The following is a 6000-nucleotide window of genomic DNA, read 5'->3' on the forward strand; positions in this document are numbered from 1 at the left end:
TTTGTTTAGTCTCAAAGAGGATATTACGGTTTCTTTATTTTATTTTTGTTTTAAAACATTGTTTTATTTTAAAGACTAGAAACCCTACTTGTACTTTAAAACCCTAGTTTACTTGTGACTAACAGGTTGTGTTTAAATCCCTCGTATTTGACTCAAAACCCTAATTTTATTCTATGAAATTGTAAAATTCATCACATTTTTCTTAAAATTCCCTTTTATTTGAAATATATTACCTTATTATAGCTATACTACTTATTTACATCCTCAAGGGTTAGAATAAAGAATAGAATTAAGAGTTTTACCCTTAGTTTTATAGTTCGGGTAAATTAGAGTTTTCACGTATTTTGGTAATGTGATTAAGTGTGGAGGTTTGTGTACTAAATTTAGTAATTAAGAGTGAGTTTTAGATGAGAAATAATATGAGATTAGAAGTGAGAATAATAAGTTAGTGAATTATAAGTAAAAATCCTAGTATGTGCGAGTTAAGGAAAAACGGGTAGAACCGACGTGCACCGTTTGTTACCGAGTGAGTGCACCACGTGAACACCACTTTATTACCTTAATACCCTTGCTATTAATTGAGTCAAATCAGCCCCAAAATATCTGATAAAGCAGCCGAAAAGTTGGACAAAAAACAAGAGAGAGAAAAGAAAATTTTGACCACCAATCAAATTGTGACATGTGTTAAACTTTGACCAAGCCTTTTTCTTGCTTTCTTATCTTTCCTTGGGCTGCATTTCTTCTTCATTTCTGCACATTTGGCTGTGAGAGTGAGGAGAGAAAAGGAGAGAAAGAAACACCTCATTCCATCTTGATTTCTTGCTCAATCTTGCAAACTAACCGATAGATTCACCAAATAATCCATGGAAGTTGCTTAAGAAGGTGGATTGCCATCTTGGAGTGGAGAGTTTTGGTGGTTCAAGCTTCCTAGAGGCTGTTGTGCTTCTCCAATACTAGGTAAGGAAGATATTAGTTCATGGTTGTACTACTCAATGGTTTACAAGTGAAAGTTATGGTTTGTTGGGTAGATCTCATGGTTTAGTAGTAGATTTGGTCAATTCCAGCTTTATAGTGTAAAATTTCAGCTTTGGGTTTGAATAATTTTCTTCTTATACTTGCTGTATGGATGGTATATGATGTATATGAGGTTGTAGTACTGGTTTCAAGCTTAAAATGAGAGTTATACCTTGAATGGAGCAAATTTCCAGAATATCGGTTTCTTATGGTTCAGTTCTGCCCGTTTCTGTTTGAGTATATTAGAGACCGAACCAGCCTTAACCCAAAACATGAAAGTTGTAGATAATGATATTTTATAGTTTCCTACAAAAATTCAGCTCAATCGGAGCAACGTATCCTATGAAAAGACCAAAATACCCCTGACTCTCATAGGTTTAGTCCAATGGACAATTTTGATATTTTGCAACACTAACCATGTCTGTTCACCATGATCCGTACTAATTTAGCATTTGGCCAAAACATGAAAGTTGTAGTGTTATGTCTTAACTTTCCAACGCCCCTAGAATCACCTTTATTGGACTTCGGTAGCCTGAGTTTTTGTCATTTACGTATAGTGCGGTTAAGTAGCCTGAGTGTGAGATTCAAGTTCTGTAATTTGAAATTTTGACCTAGCTACACTACGAACTGGACTGAGTGGTCTTCATCAAAGTTGTAGCTCTCTGCCTTAGCTTCGAAATGGTATAAATTTCACCCCAATCCGATAAGCGTAGCTCTGGTTGCGTCTGTTACGCAAAACAACATCAAATCTGCCTTTTGTTTCCTAACTTAAACTTCATTTCCGCACATGTTCTTAGCTTGATTTTGTACTTGTATGACCTTGAGCCTATTGGACGGCTAATGAAATGAGATTATGTTGTGTGTAACTTTGGGTTTGATTGAGGAAAAGAATGAAGCCATAAATGACTGGAAAATAGGTAAATACAAAGGGCGTGCTGCCCAAATTTATGCTTGAGAACTAGGTAGATATACTTGCGACTTGAGTAAGGTTTGAGAGTGAATACCACTTGAACCATCTAGGATATTGCACATTCTTTTATCGAGGTATATAAGTTAGAACTTGGCCGACCTTGTACCCTTGGAAAAATGAAATTTATGATTAATAGAAATACTTTTCTCCATTTCGTCGACCCAAATGGTATTTCAAAGTATAATTGTTTCCAACTTTCAAAGTCTTAAGAGCGAGCATGAATTTCTTAGAATTTGATAAGTATCTTGAATACTACTCAAACGAGTTGCATTTACTTGATTTTCTTGAAGCGAAACTCCTATGTTTCAAACTCTAGAAAATTTTACATTCGTAAATGATATCTTATCGCAGATTTGGACTCCAACCAAGGAGTTGGACCAGAACGTGTTTTTGAGAGGCACTAGACTTTTGGTGAGTGCTTCCAAATATCTAGTTGAACTTGACACTTAATTTGATACTTGATCCATGAAAATACATGATACGAGATTTGTTGATCGAGCAAGGGTGTATTTTATCGCACTTGCCCTAATATGATATCTACTTGTTTATTGTTGCAATTAACTTGATGTACTTGTACTTGATTTGTAAGTGTGGAGCGGCAGTATGTACCACACTCTATCCAAGTGGGAGGTACCTCTCATTCCCGTCTCCATACTTTTATTTTAATTCAGTCGATTGGAGTGTTACCTCATCGACTTTTGGGGACCCCAAACCCCACTGGCTAGTTAATCGAGTCGAGCCGGCAAGGGTTTGGTCGATTAGATAACGAACCATGGGTAGTTAGTAATGTCGAGTGGAGTGATATCTCCTCGACTAATCGGTATACTCGAGTATTACCACCCGTGTTTATTGAGGATTTTGGACCCAGTAGGGGGTGTGAATGGTGGACGGATAGTAGTGTAAGTGGTGCTCTACTGGATTGGTTACTTACTTGAAGGTTGACGGAGTGTCAACTATTACTTGATCAAGCTCTGGTGATGCAATGGGAATTTGGCTGCTGAGAGCCATCCGTATCCTTATACTTTGGAGTGATTATTGTTTATTGGATTATTGTTTCTTTTGAAAACTTTTACACTCGCTCACTTTGAGATTTGTTACTTGAAGTATTATTACTCACTTTTATGAACTTTTCATGCTCATTACTTTGTTACATGATACTTGCACTTTTAAATAAGGGTTAACTTGCTATTTGGAACCTCACTGGGCTTTTAGCTCATTCCACGTCATTTGTTTTCCTTACAGGGGGTACGAGCGAGGCGTGAGATGTAAAGACTAGCGTAGCCTAGTTATTTTTGACTTTTGGCTTGTACTCGCGCTATCACTCGATTAGGATGATTGTACTTGGATTGTATACATTTTGAACCAATTTGGGTATATAGAGGCTTTGTATATTAATTGTGCATCGATGTAAATTATAAGTTTGAATTGTGACGTTATTTATTGTCTATGGATGCATGAACGTGATACGAGTGAGTGAGTCCTGACGAGAGTTGGGCAGGCGGTCCGCCGAACCCTTTGGTATACCTTAGGGGGAGGTGGGGTCGTCACAGATGGTATCAGAGCTCCTATCGAGCTCGTGCCGGGAGAAGGTTCTCGGACAGTGGGGATTGACTTGTTAAGTGTGAAACAAATATCTGTTATTGATGACCTTAGATATGTATGTTGGGTAGGAATATTAACTTGGATGATTTGCACTTGGGAGCATACGGCCTGAGATGTGAATGCTCCTAGTTTCGGATTCTTATACCCGAATACCAAAACTGGAAAACACTAGAATAAAGAACTATATCTCGATTGAACTTGAGATAAATTTGGATGGTAAACGTCAAGGCATGAAAGATTCTAGGATTGGATTTGAGATTGAACTAATTAAGGAAAATGGATCAGTGAGTGTTGTCATGGATTAGTCTTGTGCACGTTTGGTTAGGGTTATGTATATGATAGTTAGATTTGTGATCGTTGCACACGCTAAGGTGCTGGTATTATAATTGTTTTGGTTCTTCGGTACCTACATACTTTGATTTCGTGTTTCTATGTGTGAGAACTTGCAAATTCCTTATATATTTCTTGAAAATTTCCTTTTATTTGAAAATTATTTGGAAATTATTATTCTATACCATATTGCGACTCAATCACCCTAGGAAAGTGTCAATGATCATAGGAAATTAGGGTTTTCCTTTCCAATTTTAATTCGAAGTGAAATAGGGTTTTTTGTGTATCCGTCGTGTAATTATCCGGTGCGGAGCGAGGATCAAATTTGGTGCTTAAGAGTGACTTTTGGGTGAGAAATAATATTTGATTAGAAGAAATGATAAAAAGTTAGTGAATAGAAAGTAAAAACCCTAGTACGTGTGATTTAAGGAAAAACGGTACGAACCGACGTGTACCGTGCACTACCGATTGAACGCACCACTTGACCACCACTTTCTTACCATACAAGCTCATTAATATTTGAGCAAAATATCTCCGTATTTCCAGCTGACTTTGACCGAAATTTAGGGCTAAAAATGCAAGGAAAGAAAAAGAAATTTTTGTTGGCTTTGGTGGTGACAAGTGTCACACCCCTATGTCTCCTTGACCAAGCCAAGTCCAACCTTCTTATCATCTTGTTGGCTTCATTTTCACTCCATTTTTCTGCTGGTTAGCCGAGACAAGAGAGAGCAAGAGTTTCACCATTTCATCTTGATTTGCACCATCCAAGTGAGGAACCAAAATTCTAAACCGATTAAAGTGTGAGTTGTGAACTTGGGAAGCTAAGAGAACCAGAAATTCCCAGAGGAGGTGAAGTATTACTTTTGCAAGCTTCTTTTGTTGAGATATAAGGTCTAACCCATAGCTTTGGTTCTTTTATTTTTGATTAAGATGTTATATAATTCATGTTTTAGTTAGATTAGTTGTGATACAAGTTATTCTGATGATTTTTAAGGTGATATATGTAAGTTAAGGTTTGATGATTTCTGCCTATACTTGCTATATGGATGATATATGTTGTATCCAAGCTTATATAGGAGGTTGTGGTGGTGGATTGAGGCAAGAAATGAAGAAAGTTTCATTGAATCCCAAAATTTCCAGATTTCTGGAAAATTTGATTTCAGTTCTGTCTGGTTTCAGTGCACTATTTTAGAGGCCGAATTAGGCTTAGAATAAAACATGAAAATTGTAGAAAATGATATTTTATATGTGTATACAAAATTTCAACCCAATCGGAGCAACGTAGCCAGTGAAAAGACCAAAATACCCTCGCTTCCCTAGGATGTTTCCAGTGATCCGTTTTAGACAGTTCATCCGTTTGGCTGTGTTTAGTCACTATGATCCGTACAGATTTAGCCATTTGCCAAAACATGAAAGTTTTATTACTCTGTCTTAGGTTTTAAACGCCTCCAAGAACGCCTTAAACGGACTTTGGTAGCCTGAGATATGACCATTTAAATGAGGGGGTTGAACGATGGACGGAGACTGGCGTGAAGTGGGGTTTTCTTTCTGGACTAGTTATTACTTGAAAGTTGACGGAGTGTCAACTACCAATCGATCAAGCTGGGATAGAGTAGAGATATGAGCCACTGTATCCTTATATGTGAATATGATCCATATATTCTTGATTACCTGAAGTATTATCTCTTTGATTGGACTTGTTTGCTCACTATTTCACTGTTACACTGTTATTATTTTGTTTGATGGCCAATTTGATATTTGAAACTTCACTGAGTTTTGGCTCACTCCGTTAGTTTTGTTTTCCTTACAGGGGTACGAGCGAGGCGTGAGACGTGTAAAGGCTAGCGTAGTCTAGTTGTTTTGACTTTTGCCTTGTACTCACGCTATTACTTGAATAGAATGTTTTGTATCTGGATTGTATACACTTTGAACCAGTTTGGGCATATTGAGGCCTAGTATCTTGATTGTGCATCAATGTAATTTATAAGCTTGAATTGCAATGTTATTTATAGTCCATGGATGTATGCACGTGATACGAGTGAGTGAGTTCTGGCGAGAGTTGGGTAGGCGATCCGCCAAACCCT

Source organism: Coffea arabica, chromosome 9e (genome assembly GCF_036785885.1).
Source record: "Coffea arabica cultivar ET-39 chromosome 9e, Coffea Arabica ET-39 HiFi, whole genome shotgun sequence".
Taxonomy (NCBI): domain Eukaryota; kingdom Viridiplantae; phylum Streptophyta; class Magnoliopsida; order Gentianales; family Rubiaceae; genus Coffea; species Coffea arabica.